This window comes from Capricornis sumatraensis, chromosome 4 (genome assembly GCF_032405125.1).
Source record: "Capricornis sumatraensis isolate serow.1 chromosome 4, serow.2, whole genome shotgun sequence".
Classification (NCBI taxonomy): Eukaryota; Metazoa; Chordata; class Mammalia; order Artiodactyla; family Bovidae; genus Capricornis; species Capricornis sumatraensis.
Window position 1 is genome coordinate 16,498,216 of NC_091072.1, and position 22,302 is coordinate 16,520,517.

Sequence of the window (22,302 nt, forward strand, 5' to 3'; positions counted from 1 at the left end):
GACTGAACTCACCTACAACTAGGATAGAGATTGAATCAGGAATCAAAAACTTCCCAACAGGAAAAGCCCAAGACCAGACAGTTTCCTTGGTGATTCTATTAAACATTTAAAGAGAAACTAACACCAAGCCTTCTCAAACGCATTCAAAAATAGAAGACGAGGGAGCACTTTCAAATTATAAAGCTAGCATTATTGGTAAGCCAGACAAAGACTGCCCCCCCCACCCCAACACACACACAAAAACTATAGGTCAACAAACTTGGGTAATATAGATGAAAAAAATCCTCCACAAAATGCTAGCAAACTAAATGTAACCATACATTAAAAAGATCACGCATAGGCTGTTTCAGCCTATGAAAGTCAATTAATACAATGTACCGCATTAGCAGAATAAAGCATTCAAATCACATGATCATGACAATAGAGGCAGAAAACATATTTGAAAAAATTCAGCACCCTTTCATAAAAGAATTGCTCAACAAACAAGGAAGAAATCACCTCAACATAAAAAAGGTCATATATGAAAAGCCCACAGTTAATGCACTCTGCAGTAAAAGACAGAGAGTTTTTTCTCTATGATCAAGAAGGCAAGGATGTCCACTCTCACCACTTCTATTTAACTTAGTACTGAAATGCCTAGGTAGAGTGATTAGGCAAAAAAAAAAAAAAAAAAAAGAAGGAAGAAAGTAAACAGCATGATCTTATATATATAGAAAACCCCAAAGACTCCACAATAAAGAAACTTTCAGAAGTGATAAACGAATTCATTAGAGTTACAGGATCCAAAATCGACACAAAAAAATCAGTTGTGTTTCTGTACACGAACAAGGAAAACCAACCGCAATTGCAATAGTGAAACCTAATAGAAGGCTACCTGATGTGAAAAGCCAATGCATTGGAAAAGACCCTGATGCCGGGACGAAGAGGGTGGCAGAGGACAGAGTGGTTAGCAGCATCACTGACTCAATGGACATGAATCTGAGCGAACAGCAGGGGATAGTGAAGGACAGAGGAGCCTACGGTGCTGCAGTCTATGTGGTTGCAAAGAGCTGGACACGACTTAGCCACTGCACCACAGGAACAGCAAGATTACTTACACTGCAGGTTTTCTTATTTTGGTGGATGTTCTAGGATTTTAAATATACATTCTTAAGTCATCAGAAGCTGCTTTCAAATATTATGCAACTTCATATACTGTGCAATAACATAATAGTATACTTTCACTTCCTCCCTCAAATCTTTGAACTGTTTTTGTTATACACATTACTTCTATACTTGTTATAAACACCACAATACATAAAACACTGTTACTATTTTTGCTTTAGACAATTATGTTTTAAAACGGTTAAAAATAAGGAAATGTGCCTTTTATATTTATCTTTCTTTTTACCGTATTGGAATATCTTGACATCTTTGTGTAAATCTAAATTTCCCCCTGGCATCTCATTCCTTCAAACTAGAAAGCTTTCTTAAACATCCCTGGTGGTGCAAGTATTTTGGCAGTGAATTCTCTAAGCTTTTGTTTGTCTGGAGAACTCTTTATTTCACCATTATTTTTAAAAGATATTTTCATTGGGTAGAGAATCTGGGTTGCCAGGTTTTTGTTTTTTGAGACTCAGAAGAGGTCACATTACTGTTTTGCATGGTTTCTGAAGAGAATTTTGCTGATGTTTTTCCTTTATATGTATGTTTCTTGTTACTCTGGATATCTTCAAGATTTTTTTCTTTATGCTTGATTTTCAGCATTTTTGCTATGATATGTTCAGGGACTTGGGGGAAGTGTTTACTTACTCTTTTTTTAAATTCTCTGCAGTGGCTTCCCAGATGGCTCAATGGTACAGAATCTGCCTGCCAGTGCAAGAGCTACAGGAGATGCATGTTCGATCTCTGGGTCTGGAGGATCCACTAGGGGAGGAAATGGCATCCCACTCCAATATTCTTCCTTGGGAAATCCCATGGACAGAGGAGCCTGGAGGGCTACAGTCCACAGGGTTGCATAGAGTCAGACATGACTGAGTGAAGGAGCAGGCAAGCACACATTCTCTGAAATGCTTGGATGTGTTTGATTTCTTTCACTAACTTTGGAAAATTCTGTGAATTGATTTGGGCTGCATGTGACAGAGAACCTCAAGTTACAGTGGATTGAAACAAAGTAGAAGTTTGTTTCTCTTTCATAAAAAGAGTCAGAACAATAGGCAGTCTAGAACTTTTATGGCCTGGATCAACATCAAGGGCCAAATTATTCGTATTGTTTTGTTTTGCAACATTTTTATGGTGCCTTAGGATCTAACATGGGGCTTTCCTCCTAGCTCAGTCAGTAAAAAATCTGCCTGCAATGCAGGAGACTGGGTTTGATTCCTGGGTCTGGAAGATCCTCTGGAGAAGGAAATGGCAACCCACTCCAGTATTCTTGCCTGGAGAATCCCATGGACAGAGGAGCCTGGCAGGCTACATCTATGGGGTTGAAAGAATTGGACACGACTGAGCTACTAAGCACACAGGGTCTAATATGGGTGCCTGAGCCTCAGTCATTATTTTAGCATCAGCCAGGAGGAAAAAAAAATTGGGTAAGGGAGAAGAATGTACCCGTCCCTTTGAAGACTCATAAGAAACTTCTTGGCAGTCTCGTCTGATAATCTACTTACGGCTAGAACTTAGTCAAGTTGCCCACACTGGACACAAGAAGACTAGGAAATATATTTTTTATTCTGAATGGCATCTAAATAGCTAAAACCCATGAGGTCTCTGACTAAGAAAATAATAAGGAATATAGAGTAAGGGGGGAGGGTAGTAGTCTTTTCCACAGCTGTGTGTAAAAATCATCTCTATAGCCTTTAAAAACTACAAGTAACTGGTGTTTCAAATACCTATTGCTATGTAACAACCACTCCAAAACTTAGTGGCTTTAAACAATAATATTTTCTTATTTCTCATCATTCTGTGCTTGGCTGGGCTCGTCAGTTCAGTTGCTCGGTCATGTACAGCTCTTTGTGACCTCAAGGACTGCAGCATTCCAGGCTTCCCTGTCCATCACCAACTCCCGGAGCTTGCTCAAACTCATGTCCATCAAGTTGGTGATGCCATCCAACCATCTCATCCTCTGTTATCCCTTTCTCCTCCTACCTTCAGTCTTTCCCAATGAATCAGTTCTTCACATCAGGTGGCCAAAGTATTGGAGCTTCAGCTCTAGCATCAGTCCTTCCAATGAACACTCAGGACTGATTTCCTTTAGGATGGACTGGTTGGATATCCTTGCATTCCAAGGGACTTTCAAGAGTCTTCTTCAACACCACAGTTCAAAAGCATCAATTCTTTGGTGCTCAGCTTTCTTTATGGTCCAACTCTCACATCCATACATGCCTACTGGAAAAATCATAGCTTTGACTAGACGGACCTTAGTCGGCAAAGTAACGTCTCTACTTTTTAATATGCTCTCTAGGTTGGTCATAGCTTTTCTTCCAAGGAGGAAGCTAAGCTAAGCTGGATGGTTTTTCTAGTCTACACAGCATCTACTGAGATCACGCATGAGGCTGATTTCGGAGGAGAGCTTGGCCAGCAACATATGGCGCCCTTGCTCACAGGTCTGGGGTCCTGGTAGGGAAGACTGGACTATTCAGAAGGATGAAATTCCTCCCTCATTCCCCATCAGGAGAGCCAGGTCTCTATGTGGTGATTGACGGCTCTAACATGTCAGGTCTCTGAAAGCCCAGATTCAGAACTGTCATGATGGTGCTTCTATTGTATTCTATTGGTCAAAGTAAGTCACAAGGTTATCCTAGATATAAGACTGGGAGAAAGAGACCTCACCTTTGTATGGGAGGTGAGGCACATGCACCGAATGAGAGGAGGAATTGCTGGTGGCTGTCTTTGGCCGTTTCCCAGGTGGCACAGTGGTAAAGAATCCGCCTGCCAATGCAGGAGACACAAGAGATGCAGGTTCAATCCCTGGGTTGGGAAGATCCCTTGGAGAAGGAAGTGGCAAAACACTCCAATGTTCCTGCCTGGGAGATTCCATGGACAGAGGACCCTGGCAGGCTGCAGTCCATGGGGTCACAAGAGTCGCTTGAGCAACTGAACATAAGCACATGTACAAGTCTCTGGCTGCGGTCAGATCACGACTTAGAGATTCCCAGTAGGCTGGGAGTTTGCTGAAGTTGTCTGTATTTAGGGTGAAAGGAAGAAGTGAGGACACTCACAGGTGATTGTGTTTCATATGTGATAGTCTGATTCATCAGCTTCCTCTGACATCACTACCAGAATCCCAGCAGACAAAACCTTGGAAGAACACATAGAAGTACCCATAATGGGACCTCCTAGCTGGCCAGTGGTTAAGACTCCATGCTTCCACTGCAGGAGGTGTGGGTTCAGTCCCTGGTTGGGGAACTAAGGCCTGGCATGCCGAGTGGCACAGCCAAAAAATAGAGAGAAAAAAAAAGAAAAACCCATAATTTCTGCACAGAGCAGTTCCTAAAGTGACAAAATTCCTCTCACAGAGAGTTGTCATCAGTGCAAACAGGTATACGTTTCTCTGATAGCTCAGTTGGTCAAGAATCCGCCTGCAAGGCAGGAGACCCCAGTTCACTTCCTGGGTCAGGAAGATCTGCCGGAGAAGGGATAGGCTACCCACTCCAATATTCTTGGGCTTCCCTTGTGGCTCAGCTGGTAAAGAATCAGCCTGCAATATGGGAGGGCTGGGTTTGATCCCTGGGTTGGGAAGGTCCTCTGAAGAAGGGAAAGGCTACCCACTCCAGTATTCTGGGCTGGAGAATTCCATGGACTGTATAGTCCATGGGGTCGCAGAGTCCATGGGGATACAACTGAGTGACTTTCACTTTCTTTCTAATGTGTGTCTTTGTTTTTTAAGATTTCTTTTGATGTAGACCAGTCTTTAAAAGGCTTTAATGAATTTGTTACAATATTCCTTCTGTTTTATGTTTTGTTTTGTTTTGGCTGTGAGGCATGAGGGATCTTAACTCCCCACCAGGGAATGAACCAGCACCCCCTGCATTGGAAGGAGAAGTATCAACCCTTGGACCGCTAGGGAATTCTGTCTAAAGTGTGTCTTTAAAATATGTGTCCCTTTGACCTAGTGATTCCATTTTTGAAAACTCTGTCATAAGCACATAGTTTAACAAGTGTGAACAACGATGTGTTTTGAACTGTTTCGTACACAAATAAGAAATTGGAAATAATTGAATATTTATTAGAAAAGGGAGATTTATGTACAGGGATAATAGAATACACTATAGTTTTGAAGGATAATAAAGTGTGAAAGATCTTCACCATACATGAAGTGGTAAAAGTGATCTAAAGAGAAGATAAACTTAGACAAGCATAAATTAGATACAATTTCCTTTTTTGCAAAATTGTACATTACACAAGAAAATGTCTAGAAGGATACTTGTTAACAATGGTCATATTATGGTTTCTATTTCTTTTTCTCAGTTGTATTTTCTAAAACATTTTTTTACAATAAATAAGACTCTTAATGACTAAAATTATATACAACATTTAATACTAAAGCAGTTGCACAGAACTCACTTGGCTTGGTTTGTGTTTTCCAAATATAACCATGTAAGTGAGGTTTATGTGAGTTCTCTTTGTTCTTCTCAAGGAACAGAGAATTATATTCAAGCATTCCCTTTCTGGATATAATTGTAATTTTTGAGCCTTGCCATCTGTGTGGGGCTTCTTGCATTTCTCCTTACTGGTTCAGCCTTTCAGCTACACTTTGGAATAATTACAACAGAACTAACCTTGAAGTTATCACCTCTGATAGCAAAAGAAGACAAGATCCTGGGAATCTGGATTGTTTTTTTTTTTGCTGTGAGGCCTGTGGGATCTTTGTTACCTGTCCAGGGGTCGAATCCACACCCCCTGCATAGGAAGGCAATGTCTTAACTGCTGGACCACTTGGGAAGTCCCGATCTTAATTTTTCTTTCGGTAGAAGCATATTCTTTTTTAAATTGCACATCTCCTTTACACTTTTTCTTAGGTTATGTGTAGGTTCCACAGGGGATCCCGGGTACTACGTCCTGGGGGACCATCGGGGTCTCTGTCTTGAGACATCCACGGCTCCATCTGGTCCTTATTCAGAAGGACCACTGTTACTGACAGTGAGCCCTCTCCAGATCTGGGGGCTCTCTTAGCTGCTCCTGCATCCCTCAGAAGTGGATTTAAAATTATCCCACCCTTCACAAACATCCCTTGGGCTCCTAGGAAACCAGCCGGGGCTGCGGAAGAGCCTTCACCACCTTTCTAGTCAACTGCTCCTGCACCCTCTTGCAGTAGGGGGCGCTCTGAGGCCTTGTCTGGGGAACCCTACCTGGGACGGTCCATGCGGAGAGGACGGTCCATGGGGAGTAGCCGGCTCACTGGCTCCCGGATGCCTCGGATGTTGCTACAGTTTCTACTGTTTCTATTTTCCTTTCCCCTTCATTTCTGACTTAATGAAGGGCTCTGTCTCAGCGGATATGTAACCTTTTATTCTACCACTTCAGGGGAAAAGTTGCTCTGTGTTCTACCAAATCCTTGAAACTCAAAAGCCAAGATTTAGAAGACAGTGATAAGGTGTCACCGCTACATGAGGGGTTTGTGATAGGATTCTTTTTTGTAACCTTTACCAAGCTGTGGTGGCATCCTTTTACTATATTGAGATGTCTGCTGCTATCAAGGATGGGCATTGCATTTTATCAATTGCTAAGTATCTATTGAGATATCCATGTATTTTTCCTTATATACCTTCTAAAGCAGTAAATCACATTAATAGATAAGTATATAGTCAGTCTTCTGTATTTCTGAAGGAAGGTCTCCTTTGTCATGAATTATCAGCTTTTTACTATGCTGGTGGCTTATTGAAAGGGTCACTGAGATTCTGAAAACCTATGGTTGAATTTGAGCTTTTTGTAGGTGCCTGACTCTGATCAAGTCACTTAATTTTCATTAACTTTAGTTCCCTCCAGGGTAATACGAGTACATTCCATTTTGTTCACAAAGTAGCTGCTAGGATTAGATGACATAGGAGTCTTATTTAATAAAAAAGGTTGCATAAATATCATTTATTATCTAAGGTATTGAAGAGAACTGAGTGCTTATACTTAGATTCCCCAGCTGGGAAGCATGAGCTGTGTAGTATAGCACTAACGAGAGTGAGCTAGTGCATTGAATTAGCGCTTTGTGCAACTCGCCTTTTTCCAAGTGGCCTTGGCTCCATCCCCCAAATGGAAGAGGAACCTAAGGCACACAGGATGATAATTGATTTTCACCAAGACTGCTTCGATGTTAGAAACGCCATCGTGGCCTTGTCTGAGAGTGCCGGGGTACCAACCAACAGTTCTTATTTTGTATCTGGAGCTACTTCTTCAAGAATAAAGGCTTCATTTTGATGGGCAGAAAGAAAATGGCCCCTGGGATGGTATTTTGAAGGTTGACCACTAGATGGCATCATGAACCTATCAGAATTGGTTTAATGAGGCATTTATTCACCAGTTAAATACTAATTAGTTAAAGTTATTAGTAAATGCGAAGTTAGTGATAATAATAGCACCATCTTTGAGAAAGCTGCTTGTACCCATTGTTTTGAATGTCAGCTAAAGGTAGCAGTAATACACGGCTATCTGGGGACACTTGTTTAGGTCCACTTCAAAGTAATTACCTCTATAAGGAAAATAATTACATTCTAGCAAATAGAATGGATGTACTCTCAGAAACAGAAAGTCAGTGAGAAATTCTATCAAAAAAAACTAAACATATTTTTCATTCTCAATTGAATTGCTTTTGTGAGATAAATGAATTCTAAAAAGGGTTTCGATAAGTATATCAACGACAAGATTAAGCTTGGCTTTAAAAGGAAGTGGGTAGGATGACAATTCGGAAATAATTTTAGGTTTAACTCAGTGAAGGCTGCTTATTCTGAGGTTCCTGTTGGCAATGGGACACTTAGATGGATGGAATTTTAGGTAGTAATAATAACAAATGATATGATGATAGTTTTTAATTCTTATTTTAATTCATATTAAATGTTATGATAGGAAGTAACTGAATGTAAGGCTAGGCCCTCTTTGTTGGGGATGCTGATAGTAGCATTAACTCACCCTAAACAAACGCTGGCTTTTCTGTCTTTATCTTTGTGTTGTTTTATCTTTTGGCAGCATCTCACACAGCATGTGGGATATTAGCTCCCGGCCCCCTGCACTGGCAGCCTTGAGTCTTAAGCAGTGGACTGCCAGGGAATAAACCTCTGGTTTATTCCTCTGCTTTCCTATAATCTCATTTACCCCCTCCATGCATCTCTACTTCCTCCAGTACACCTTTACAGGTTTCCCTTGCTATCAGAAAGTAGAGTGTTTCAATGGAACCTTTCACAAGCCACAGCGGTGTAAAGCAAAGAAGTGATTATATTAGGACATGTCTTGTTAACGGAAGCGCAAAATACATGGAGATAAAGTACAGATGCTCAAAGACACAGTTCAAAGCCACAGCGGCTGGGTGCTCAGTGTGGTTGTGGGGAAGAAGCTTGGTAGGGCCACCCTCCTTGTTCCGGGCACCCCTCTGCTTCTACAAACAAATGCTGCACACTTGTTTTGCTTTTTGCCTTTTATGGTCAAAGCAAAAATCTCCTTCAGATTTCTTTCCATTAGAGAAAGTTAGTACTCATGCAGGTCTTCTGTAAAAGCAGAGTGCCTTAGAGTGAAGTTTTGAAAATCAGGGGATACCTGCACTGACTCTCATAGTATTTTAAAGGATATAACAAGTTTCTCTTTTAAAAAAAAAAATTTGCTTATTTATTTAGTTATTTTTGTGGCTGCGCTAGGTCTTTGTAGCTCTGAGGGCTCTTCTCTAGTTGTGATGAGTATGGGGTCCTCTCTAGTTGTGGTATGAAGGCGTCTCTTGTTGTGGACCGTGGACTCCAGGCACATATATTTGCAGCACGTGGGTTCAGTAGTTGCAGCTCCCGGGCTTTAGAGCACAGGCTCAATAGTCGTGGCACATGGGATTAGTTGCTCCATGGCTTGCGGGATATTCCTGGGCCAGGGATGAAACTGTGTCTCCTGCATTGGCAGGTGCCTTCTTTACCACTGACCCACCTGGGGAGCCCTACATCAATCTCTCTTGAATTTCTAACTTGTGCTCAGTCCTATTCCGAATGTTCTTGTGTGTGTGCTAAGTCACTTCAATCATGTCTGTCTCTTTGCAACCCCATGGACTGTAGCCCACCAGGCTCCTCTGTCTGTGGGATTATCCAGGCAGGAATACTGGAGTGGGTTGCCATGCCCTCTTCCAGGGGATCCTCCTGACCCAGGGATCAAACCTGCATCTCTTAAGTCTCCTGCATTGGCAGGCAGGTTCTTTACCACTATGGCCACCTGGGAATGTTCTTATTATCATATGTTTGTGATGATGCTTATTAGGGATCTTTTTACAACTATGAAATAACAAACCTGTCATCAACAATTCCATAATTTACATGTATGGACATGCTTGATAAAGAAAAGACCAATTTCTAATGTCCAGGAGGTCTGAGGAAAGGAAAACAAAGGAGAAGAAATATCCCAAAATGTAGTGCATAGCAATTCATTATCTAGAGCTGTGATCCCACAGAAAAGTTCATAAATGTCAAGGATCCTAAGAAAATATATTTACAGTTTACCTGGGTCAAATTTTTGGCTTCAAACTTTATTTCACGGTTTTGAGGAATTCTGTCTTCACAGTTAATCAGTAAATGGTCAACATTTAAGTCATGCCACTCTTCTGAAATCAACCAAAGTTCAAGTAGAATTTCTTAGTCAAGTGTTGTCATGCTGACTAAGGGCAAGGGTGAGGGAAGGTGGGAGAGGATTGGGGCCATCACAGAAGGCACGTGAACAATAACAACTTCATTCTAGGGCTGGAGAGTTCTCCAAGTCCAGGAGTCAGAGTTCCTCACCAATGGGAGAGGTGGGAGCTTGAACTGCCCCCTTAGGTCAGTGGGAGAAAAATGTTTGGAATGTTATTTGCATAACTGTGACCTCAATTCAATATAACATGCCCGGGCAGGTAGAATCCACTCCCCTGGAGGTCGAAGTCTCAAGGGTATACTTTTACCATTTCAATGAGAGATATTCTTATCATGGGATAATGGTCTCATCTACATAAGGTGAGATTATAAGTTAATGTGATTCATTTAACAAGAACATGTATAACCGAATGTATGCTCTGTCCCATTTGACTCTTTCTTACACACTCTTCTGTGTAAAAGAATGACTAAAATGCAGTTATCTTTCTCATCAAAAGAAATCAGATTATTTCTATTAGAAGCGTCCCTCTCTCCACCAAGTCAACGTCAGTCTCCTGTTTTATCCTAACACAAAGAGCATTCAGGAGCAAGAGTGAAGATGTTAGGGGAAGCACACTGATAGAAACCGCCCACCCTGGCCAGGCACCATAGTAACATTTGCATGAGTTGTTTTATGACAGGAGATCCTGATAAGGAATAGGGAACTAATAAGCCTCAACCAACCGGAAGAGTTCGGGAAAGGTCTAAAAGAGACACCGTGTGTCCGTCCATTTCCCAGAATCCCTCTCGCTAGCATCCGTCTTGGCTGAGCCATGCATGCGCCACCAGGAAAGACTCTGACTTAGAATGATTGGCCAAAGACCACCCGGAAACTAATCCCATCACCATAAAACCCGAGACTGTGAGCCACACGGCAGAGCAGTTCTCCTGGGTTCCCTTACCCTACTGCTCTCCACCCGGATGTCCTTTCCCAATAAAATCTCTTGCTTTGTCAGCACATGTGTCTCCTCGTACAATTCATTTCTGAGTGTTAGACAAGAGCCCAGTTTCGGGCCCTGGAAGGGGTCCCTCTTCCTGCAACAAAGAGGCCAATGGACAGAGGTACCCTGGAAAGAACCTTGAAATGTGAGACCCAGTACCACCTTTGCCTTGGAGCAACTTTGTGCCTTTGGGCCAGTCAGGTGACCTCTTAAGGCTCCAGCTTCCTGGTCTGTAGAATATGGAGCTGAATCAAGGAGTTTCTCTTGTGGTGGGTTTCTACCCATTGAGCACAGTAGAGTCACTGAGAGTCTTTGAAGGGGATGAGTTCCTTGAAATAAGTAATGGTATTTTAAACCCAGAGCTTACCACAAGGCATGACATGTAGTCAGGTTGCCAAAGTAGCAAATAAACACAGGATGTTCAGGGAAACTTGGATTTCAGATAAATGATGAATACATTTTTAGCATGAGCATGTCCCAAATATTTCTCTGACAACTCCACACATAACAGGAAGTCCAAGTTTGTATCTGGAATGAATTTACATCATCAAGCCTCTACAGGGGGAGATTTAGATGAAGGAGGTAAAGAGGTAATAGGTGTGTGTTTCCACAGATTTTCAGTTACACATGAGGAGTCCCTTTCTCTCTCTCTCTCTCTTTTTTCTTCTCCCCAAGCTTAACAGCCTTGACTGAAGTACTTTTTAAACCTTTGATAAGAACTATTATATCAGCTGAAGTGCTTTAGTCTGTTGAGTTCAGTATTGTTGCTTAGTCACTGAACTGTGTCTGACTCTTTGTGATCCCATGGAGTGTAGCTCTCCAGGCTCCCCTGTCCATGGAATTCTCCAGGCAAGAATACTGGAATGGGTGGCCATTCTCTTCTCCAGGGAAACTTCACAACCCAGGGATGGAATCTGGGTCTCCTGCATTGCAGGCAGATTCTTTACCACTGGACCACCAGGGAAGTCCAGGTGTTGTTCTTTGGAAGTCCTTTATATGTTAAACCCTGACTCAAAACAAAGACACATCTATGTTGGGCCTAACATAACCCTTTAGACATGGTATCCTTTAGTCAGAATGATTACAACATCAAAAGTTCATGATCACTTTTTGCTCAGAGAAAAAATTTTTTAACTCGAAGAAACCTTTTTCTTTTTCCCATTATTCACTTCAATCTTTCATGCCAAGCATATGGCACAGTATCCCATGGAGTATATGTACAACAGGCTTAGAAAAGCTGGCAGAATCCTCTTTTCAGAGGGGGGTTTCTTTCAGCTGGAATTCATCCAAATATACTTTCATTTTTAAGTAGGTTATTAGAAGGAAGGTAAAACAGATAATAATTTTCTTTTGACGCCTGATACTGCCCAAGATTCTTAAAGTGCTCTGTACTCTGGTTTCAACCTCCCATCACTTTGATCAGGCGGAGCAGGCCAACGTGCTTGTTTTAGTGTGGGGAATATTTAACTAGCCTCAAGACCTGCCAAAGGGGTTTGGCCCTGATTTTTCACACAGTGTTACACACTTTTGTTCACCATGTAAATGGGGTGTGTAACTGGGGTAAATTCTTTCACAGTTCTCCTAAAGCACACATATTAAACAGTATTTTCCCAAAGCTTACATAAAATTCCAAGTGGTATACACAGTAAGTTTTAAATGCTACATATGGAGAAAAGAGAAGAAAGAAAACTGGTATTTAATGAATAGCTTTGCTATTCCAGACATGATGCTAAATGTCTGACATGTTTGAATTTATAAAATCTTGCAAACTACTTTTGGGTGTTATTTTACAGGCTATTGATTCATCCAAGGTTATCCAATCTAATGAACATCAGGGACACAATGAGAATGATTGCCAAAGGCTACTCCTGCAAAGGAAGCGATGTGGGTTTCTACAAACATACACTTGATAAGGGAGTTTTTTCTTAGTCTGTATCTTTGCTTGTTTGTTAAAATAGAGTCTCTCTTTAGGGTGGAATTGCAGAGCAGGCTTTAAATCTAAAACAGCACTCTCCTGATCACAAGCAGGATATTCAAGCAGAGATCATTTCTTCAGAAAGACATGTACAGTTTCTCCTGCCCACAGGTAAGGGTAGTCAGAGTTTCTGGAATTCCCTGTGTTACACATTCCAAGCACAACAAATCAATCATTAATTATTTTCAGGAAGAGTGTTCACAGTTCTCTTCTTTCTTTAGGTGTATGACAGAACTGTGAGGAACAAAGCAAAAACCCTGGGTACATGGTATTGGCTTGGCCAAAAAGTTCATTCTGGTTTCTCCATAGCATCTTACTGAAAAACCCAAATGAACTTTTTGGCCAACCCAATACTTAGGCAGCATCTGATCCAGGGTCTCCTTTGTTTACAGATCCTTTAATTTCAACACAGCTTCATCCTTTCCTGAGGGCAAAGAAGGGGGAGAGGATAGATTTTTGTAATGAGCGAGTAAATGGCTATTGAACTTTCTTGACCTAATTATGTAAATCTGAATCGTAGCTCAAAATAACACAGGCTTAGAATCTTGAGCTGTCTGTGAATTCTTCAAAAAAGGCTTGGAGGTATGCATAAGAGTTTATAGCGACTACAAGAGAAAAGTTTGCACTTTTTTTTTTAGAGACAGCAGCAACTGGGGTGAATATGTTTCTTCCTGGGCCTGGCAGGCTGGGAGCAGAGCACAGACAAAGGTACTGAGGCTTGTGGGCCTGTGATGGCCTGGATTTCGCCTCCCAGGTGGTAATGAAATGGATGTGTAGGGACTGAAGAGATCTTCCCAGAACTGAGAGGAGGGCCTTTGTGGTGTGGAAGCAACACAAGCGTTGAGCATGGCACAGGTGCAGGAGAGGGGGTGCAGTGGGGGTGAGATGGGGTGTGCTGGGGTGGGGTGACCCTGGGGGCACGGCCTGCTGAAGCACATTGGGTCCTGGCTGTTGGCTCGAGAAGCTGGGTGCAGGGGGCTAGGAGAATGGAAAGGCTCCTGAAGGTGTGTCCGCGGACAGGATCAGCCCTGCGTGAAACCAGGAGAGTCCAGGGTAACTCCCATAGGAAGGCGATGAGAGGGCAGGTCCCAGGCTCCCGCTCAGGAATCCACGGACAGCTGCAGCCCCTCCTGCATGTCCACCTGGATCTGGCCAGTGCCACCTCTGTCAAGAGTTCTGAAGGCTCGGAAAACTGACCAGCTGGGCCAGAGAGCTGATGAAGCTGTCAACTCCCGCGTTTCCTCCCTCATCTGAGTGGCTTCGGACGATACTGTCGTGGAGAGCCTCATTCAAGTAGAGTCCTGATGCCTCAAAGGTCCCTGGGGAGTTCCCCGCTGCCTACGGTCCCTAAACCAGCAACGGTCAAACTGTATATTTCCTGCCACTTCTGAATGTCGTTCCATAAGCACTAGAATTCCTCAAAGTCCAGCTCGCTGGTCGTGACACTATCGATCACGGCCACCAGGCTGCGACAGGTATCAATGCCCAAACGATCAGCCTTCAGATCAGGATGTTGGGTTATGACTTGGTTGAGAAGGTCTGAGAGTTCTGTGGCAGTGAGTGCCCTGTGTCTACTGTCAGCTAGGCAGAGAGCCTCGGGAACTGCCGGACTTCCTCACCATCTGGCCTAGAGGATGGAGTGAGGCGTGCAAGGGGCGGGGTCTGGGCAGTGCTGCGCAGGCGCCTCCTGGTCCCTCGCCAAAGACCCCGCCCAGGATGCACGTGGTGGTCCCGCCAGCACCGCTGCCACCGAGGCTGGCGCTCGTGCAGCGTTCCCCCGACCCACGTCTCCTCTCAGTTCCACCCAGGTTCCACCTTCTCTTCCCTTGCCTCTGCCTCCCCGCCTCCCCGCCCACCTCCGACCCGCTTCTCACCAGCGCCGTGGCTGTGAGTCAAGATTCCCTCACGCTCACCGTCCGCTGCTCCAGTCACCTCTGCATCAGCCCCAGGTGTTAGATTTTGGAGGAAGGCTGCTTGAGAAACTCTAAAGGAAATTAAGGAACAAACTCCGATTATCTCCAGCAAAAAGAAGAAAAAATTGAAAGGTAAAAAATATTTGCCGCCTGAATTTTTTTTTTTTTTTTTTTAATGAGGCATGTGGGTTTTCATCTTTCTGTTTCCCGGTAACTTAGACATGAAGTGAAGTGAAGTCGCTCAGTCGTGTCCGACTCTTTGCGACCCCATAGGCTGCAGCCTACCAGGCTCCTCCGTCCATCGGGTTTTCCAGGCAAGAGTACTGGAGTGGGTTGCCATTCCCTTCTCCAGAGAATCTTCCCGACCCAGGGATCGAACCCTGGTCTCCCGCATTGTAGGTAGACGCTTTACCGTCTGAGCCACCACATAGTAAGTGTTTAGTTTGCTGCTTTAGGGTGGAAATTTCCTAGATTCAACAGTGATTTGTTCAACAATAACTTCAGCAACTTTGTGGTGAATGCTAGACATGGATATAGGGGACAGACTAGAACTATAAACTGGGATAATAGAAGCTGTCACTGCATAAAAGAACCAGGTACCAAAATTCAAGAAAAAAGATGGGAATAAATTCTAAGGGATTTATTCTTTAGCGTGACATGAATGTCAGGCCATCCTTATACTGTCCCACCCATGTATTATATAACTGAACAGAGAGGCTCAAGGTCCTTGAAAATTCTCCATTTTTTGCACATTTAACAATGTGCAAAGAACCTGTGAGAAACATGTTTTTGAATAGAGTTAATAATAACAGAATATTACAAAGTGTGATGTTGGTCCTTTAAAATGGTTTGAGTCAAAGATCATCTGCTAGCATATGGATTTCAGTTTTGCTACCCTAAAGAGAAGGCTTCAGATTACAGTATTTAAAAATTTTAGTTTACTCTCTGAACTCTAATTTAATATTAACTTTCACTTAGAGAAATGTCTTTTGAAATCTAACCTGAGCCAAAGGAAAACTTTTGCGGACAATACCTTTTGCCTGGGAGCGATTCTTCGCCACTCCCAGTGGTCCTGTCTTGATCCTTCTGATGTCTATTACTGTTTTGTTTTTGAACTCGGTGGGAGGCGGATGTCTCAAAGTGTGATCCATTCTTCCTAGAAAACCTCAGCATCACCTCGAATTGCAGACAAGGCAGGCATACGGCAGACTTGCCTCAGTGTCAGTCTAACTCAGACCAGAGAGGTCCTTCTCTGATTCGGGACAGAGATCATTAAAAGTGTGTAAAAGCTAGGCTTGCACCCTGATTCGTGAAAGAATCACCTTTGCTTACACACCTAAAAGAAGAGGGTCCCTGATGGCTCATGAAACCAGGAAGAAACCTGACCTTGAACATGCTAACCATATGGATTACAACTGAACACGATATTGTCCCAATATTCAGGAAACTGATGAAAGATTTTCAGTTTTAATGCTAGTGTCCGTCTCCTGAAGACACATAGAGTCTCAAATAGTACAGGCCACATCCCTGATTTTAAAATGAACTTTTAGCCAAACAGCTGGTAAACAGGTTTCCTTGAATGCATTCAATATCTTACTGTCTTTTCAAAGATTCCCTTTGATCATTCATTTCTCTGCTAGTCTAACTTCTTATCACTGATTTCTTCTACGGGTGTAAGGCTCATACTCCTTGTTCCCACAATATTATGCAAATCTGTAATACTCCTAAAATGAAAACCATAGTGCTCCACATGCTATTACAATAAAGACTTTTGAATTATAGTCATAAAAAGACTAATTTGGTCTCTCTCTAATTTAAAACAAGACCCTAATACATTTAAGGATTTGAGAAAAGAGGCATTGCTGTTTGACTCACTCTCCCTGACCAGTCTTTGAGTTGTTAGTCTTGAGTCTGTTTTCTCTGTTTTCTTAACCAAAGTATATCCTACTAAATCTGAGAAGCAACCATCCTAGGTTAAGATTTTGATTCATGTTTCTCTCTTTTCCTTTCCAGTGTTTCTCTCTGATCGTCCCTGATTTCCCATAGCATTTAATACTCATATAATGCAAAGAGCTAACCGTGTTCCCTAATGGATTTGTACGTGTACATATGGTCCATATCTTGAAACAGTTTTTAATTTCATATAGCTGTGCACTCAGCTGCTGGTTTCTACTGCTTCCAGAAACCTTGCCAGACCATCTGCAGACCTCTAATTATACTTCTGACCAGAGGGCAACTGGCAGGAATTAAGTGTTATCATCGTATTCAACAAAGTTTCATGATTCCAAAGCCCTCACTCAGAAGCAGTACCAACCGGCCTTCAGAAAGAGACAGAGGTTAGCAAGGTCCCTGCTTCAGCTGCTGTCTGAGTCAGCAAGTATTGTTGATGCTTAAGAGGAGCCAAACTCATTTGAAGAGCGATTTCAGCAGCTAGGGAGACAGCTTCAAGTTCAAGTCCCGATGATCATGGCAACCATTTCCAGCCTTTTTTTTTTTTTAATTTAATTTTAAAATCTTTAATTCTTACATGTGTTTTTTTTTTTACTGGGTTTCCAAAGGACCATGCAGTAGAAATAAGGGCAAAATTAGAATACATTTTAACTCTTGTAAATTCTCTATAGCAAAATGTGCAAACTATGCCTATTCTTGTAAATAAAGTTTTATTGGACCACAGCCCAAAAAAGAAAAAAAAAAAAAGAGTAGCAGAACTCAGACCCTGCACAAATATCAATCATCAGATGGTCAGAACAATAGGGCTGGATATGAACAATAACAAAGATTTTTGAGATGCTGGCATACCTTCTTGGAATCAGGAGGAATAATTGTGACTGTCTTTGAGATCACAGCAAATCATAGGATGAGGCTAACTAAATGCAGCTTTAAGGAATCCCACCAGAAGAAAAGACCCGCTAGACTGAAGGAAGCAAGCTAGTTCAGCAGACCTTCTGTATAGGAGGTGACCTGAAGGGAGGGAGCGCAGGATTCCTGTGAAAGCCTTGCAGACCACGGTTGATTCTGCTGATCTGAAAATGGTTGTCCCCTTTCTCAGTAAATCACCCCAAAGTGGCATGATTTATGTATAATCAATTAACTCCTACAGTTTTTCTTTTTGGTTGCATGGTATGTGTGATCTTAGATCTCCAACCAGGAATTGAACTCATTCCCCTTGTATTGGAAGCAGGAAAATTTAACCACTGGACCGCCAGAGAAGTCCCAACTCCTACAGTTCTTTATTCGTGCCCTTCTAGCCATGTAGTTATCACATCCAGTTCCATCTCTTGCTTCCTTGTCTAACTCCCTGCATAAAGGGATGTTTTTGGGGAAAGGACACACATACACACATGCTGTTGTGTTTGTTGTTTCAGGGAAGCCTAAAGCTGTTGTATTAGTCAGAAGGGAACTTCCTGCATTTATTTTGTGAGTGGACTGGTAGATAAGAGTGAGATGTAGGGTATGCATGACAGGAAGAAAAGGAAAATTGACAACCAGTGGATCCTCGTTATATTACGCTGGTAAGTGATCTGATGCTATTTGGCAAGTTCAAGTTCAAATTCCAGAGACAGGTGGTTTTTTGTAGAGATACAGGTGTATGAGCCCCATCACTCCATCTCTGTACTATTTCTTAGCTTGAATAGTTCCCTAACTTGTCTTCATACCTCCTGCTGCTGCTACTGCTGCTAAGTCGCTTCAATCGTGTCCGACTCTGTGCGACCCTATAGACGGCAGCCCACCAGGCTCCCCCGTCCCTGGGATTCTCCAGGCAAGAACACTGGAGTGGGTTGCCATTTCCTTCTCCATTGCGTGAAAGTGAAAAGTGAAAGGGAAGTCGCTCAGTTGTGTCCGACTCTTAGCGACCCCATGGACTGCAGCCTACCAGGCTCCACCATCCATGGGATTTTCCAGGCAAGAGTACTGGAGTGGGGTGCCATCACCATCTCCGCTTCATACCTCCAGTTGCTCCCAAATGCAGTCCATTTGGGACCCCATGGCCAGAGTGACTTTCTGTAAACACTGCTTTCATCAGCTCTTCCAGCTCAGGCATGTTCAGTGTACTCTTTTCTGGACCGATGAGTCACGCAGCATCTCCCCAGCGCGTCTTCGGCGTTCCACCTAGGGAAGCTTGGCTGGGATGAGACTTTCTCCTAACATCTTCCTCTACCTCCCTAAACAGTCTTCATCCTGTTGGGCTCGGCTCTGCTCCCAGCCTCTATGAGTCTTCCGGGACCACCTGCAGCCATCTCTCTGAGCTCTGAAAGCCTCTGGCACGTTATACCAGCTTTGTTCACTTTCTTGTCTTCTCCGTGTGAATCTTATCTGCCTATCTGAGTAGTCAGCTTCCAGATGCTGAGTCAGTGGGCCTCTTCTCCAGCCTGTGATACACAGGCAGTGGAGAGAGAATCGGGTTCTGATCAGCTCACTATCACAGTTACTATTATTTTTTAATGTTTATTTATTTATTTGACTCTGCCAGGTTGCAGTTATGGCATGTGGAATCTAGTTCCCTGACCAGGGATCGAACCTAGGCGCCTTGCAGTGGGAGAGTGGAGTCTTGGGCACTGGACCACCAGGAAAGTACCTGCTTTTATTTCTTGCTGCCTCTTGAGTTTGTGGTTGAAGATGGATTATGCCAGTTTGGTGAAGATTTGTCTGCAGTTGCTGGTAATATCTGTGCTGTGGTAGGTCCCAGTAGTGACTTGTGTTGGGTGCAGAGATCACACTCTTTCTGATTCATGTTCCCACACCCAGACATTTTTCCTCAAGCACATTGCTGGCTCAGAGTGACAGGATCTGGAATATCCTTGACATTAGCCATGGATGGTGCAGAAGTCAGCTCTCCTATCAGAACCTCCAAGAAGCCCTGGTTTTTAGTCTTTGTCACCAGCCCAGGTACCTCCTATGCTCTTGGTTAGCCCAGCTTTGGGAGGCTTTCAGTGCTTTTTAGAATTAGTATGTTTCCTCTCTGGAAACTACATTTCTGGGACTTCCCTGGTGGTCCAGTGGTTAACACTCCATGCTCCCATTGCAGAGGGCATGGGTTTGATATCAGGTTGGGCAGTTAAGATCCCTCATGCCACATGGTGAAGCCAAGAAACCACTTTTCCATACCCCGAATCAGCTTCTATATAAATAGGGAGCTTCCATGTTGTCCTCCCCTCTTCCCAGCGGGAACACCCATTCACCCTGCATTTACGTTACCTAAATGCATTACAGCTCATAGAGTGAGCATGTGTGGGGGGACGATGAACCCCACAAGTGACCCTATGCAGAGCGAAAGTGCTTCAGTCCAAGATGACCTGTGGTTGCAACCTTATACAAAGGCGAGGCCTGTTCCATTTTTCGGTGCCTGTGCCAAAAATTACTTCTGTTTGCCTCTCCTTCATCCACCAATTCATTCTCCAGTCTTCTGTCCCGAGGCTAAGGAGGGCTGCCTGGAGTTTGGACTAAAGGAAAAGTACCTCCAGAGACTGCAGCTGGGAAGGGAAAGGAGCCACCTGTTCATTTCCTAGTTCCTTCCTGCTTCATCGCAGTTGTAGCAGCGGCTCCATCATTTACGGCAAAAGGATTCGCGAAACCTTCCACGGCTCTAATGCTCTGGGCTTCAAGATTGCCACCCGCTCTGTGTGTCCTTTCAGACTCCAGGTGGTGACAGATTTCTGGTGTGGCTCCTCCTGGCGTGTCAACAAGGCTTGATGGCTCCCTTCACCCCGTTTCTTCACTCAACTTCCTTAAACTCTTAATGCACCATCTGTCTGCCTCATGGCCCCTAATTGATACAATGCCCTCTCCAAGAGCACCAAGGTTCATCTTTCTTTGCCTTTATCCAGATGCGTCTGGGTATATTGATCTCTCCTAGGGTGCTAATCATGGTGACTGACCCTAGAAAAATCACTTGTTATCTCAGATGAAGAAAGATTATTCATAAGCCAGACCTTAGTTCTTGATGTGAATCCAGGGTTCCTGTTGACAAACCAAGCTGCTGGATGTGACCCCTGTTAGCACCGGCCCCGTGAGCTTGACCCTACACCCTATGGGGTTCCCAACTAATAATAAACGATCAGGACTAGGTAATCTTATTTATTGGCAGGGGTACCCATTGAATAGACTCAACGGCCCATCAAAAGCTCAGTGGAATATGTCTGCCATCTTCCAGCTCTGAGTTGCAGGACGTTGTGACGATACCATTCTTATGATGCTAGCTAGCTTGCCACTGTCCTAGAGGGTGGCTCTGGCCAGAGTTATTCCAAGGAGGCTGATGCTTTTACACCACCACCTTCAGTGTCTTTCGGATATGATTTGTTCACAGTCCTCTTTCTGCTCAACCAGGGTGACATTCATGCTCAGATGTGTAAGAGCCATTAATGGCCTGTTTCATCAAAGAGAAGCCCTCACCCGCAAACCCTTAGCGGAGTTTGCTTGCTTTGACGCTTCCTAGCTGCCTCAGCGATTCTTGTTTTGATTATCCTTTCTGCACACATCGTGCTTTTGAAATTCCCAACATATTTCCAAGTTATTTTAGCTGGGTATTTTCCTGCCAATCTTAAAATCTGCATTCCTACTCTTGGCTTCTTAATGACTCTTGCTGGTGGGAGAAAAAATAAAAAAAGGAGAGAAAGGATCTATCTCAAGAGGAGGAGGTCGTATAACCATCTCTTGCAGAGGGTTTTTTTTTTTTTCATTCAAGTGCAGGATGCGGAAGGGCCAACACATGCAAATTTGAAACAAGCGTTTCCAGAGCATCAGTCTTGTCACGCATGCGTAAAACAAATTATCCAATGGGAGCAGTGCATAAATCACTCAACAGAGCTTGCCAAAAAATTCCATTGCACTCCTTCCAGGATCTAAAACCCAAACATGTTAGCGTTCCAAGCCCTTACCTAAAATATTCTGAAGGGAAAATGAACTGTGAATAACTGGAGAAAGGAGAAGCAATTCATCCACCTGATGTGACCACCTGCTAATCAACGTTCCCACAGTGTTTCGTATCCAGCTATGAATCAGAACTCTTGAGCTAAGTTTATGGCTTAAAAAGCCAAAGATTCCTGTCATCCTCATCACTGTTCTTTACCAGTGACTGGAGCCAGAATCTGCGTGAGTCTTGATGTGTCTTAAAGGATATTTGTCTACGTGGGTTTTGTCTGATTGGGGGAGGAGCGTGGCTTGGTTTCAGAAGCTGGGGCTAATGGGAAGTGCGGGAATTCACAGTTAAAGAAAGGAAAGGCCTTAGAGAGTATGGACGCGAGTTTTAGTGTCTTAACCCACTGCGCACCCATGGAAGAAAGAACTCGACATGTGTTAGGAATGTATAAGAAAAGGTACTTCCACTCACTTTTTTAGTAAAATGCTCTTGTACAAGACACAGCACTTTGTGCAACACTGTTCAAAAAGCATTTATTGAGGTAGACAGGAAACAATTCTTCAGCAAAATGACTGCCCTCCACATGCAGAAAGTAAGTAAGGTCAAACAAGAGGAGCCCCTAAAAACTGGAAAAAGAGAAATGGGTTCAGCTATAAAACCAATGCCCTGAAATAGATGAGGGGGCACACAGTCTGGCACTGAGCTACAAGATTCAACCTAGTTCTTTTTCAGTTTGCTAAGGCTGCTGTAACAAAGCACCTGGACTGAGTGACTTAAAACAACAAACATGTATAGTCTCAGA

General features: G+C 43.3%; 1 pseudogene; it reads right to left on the bottom strand.

The window, feature by feature from the left end:
- Positions 1-13,831: 13,831 nt before the first annotated feature.
- LOC138078058 (calpain small subunit 1 pseudogene) overlaps positions 13,832-22,302 on the bottom strand; it is a 32,321-nt pseudogene continuing 23,850 nt past the window's right edge.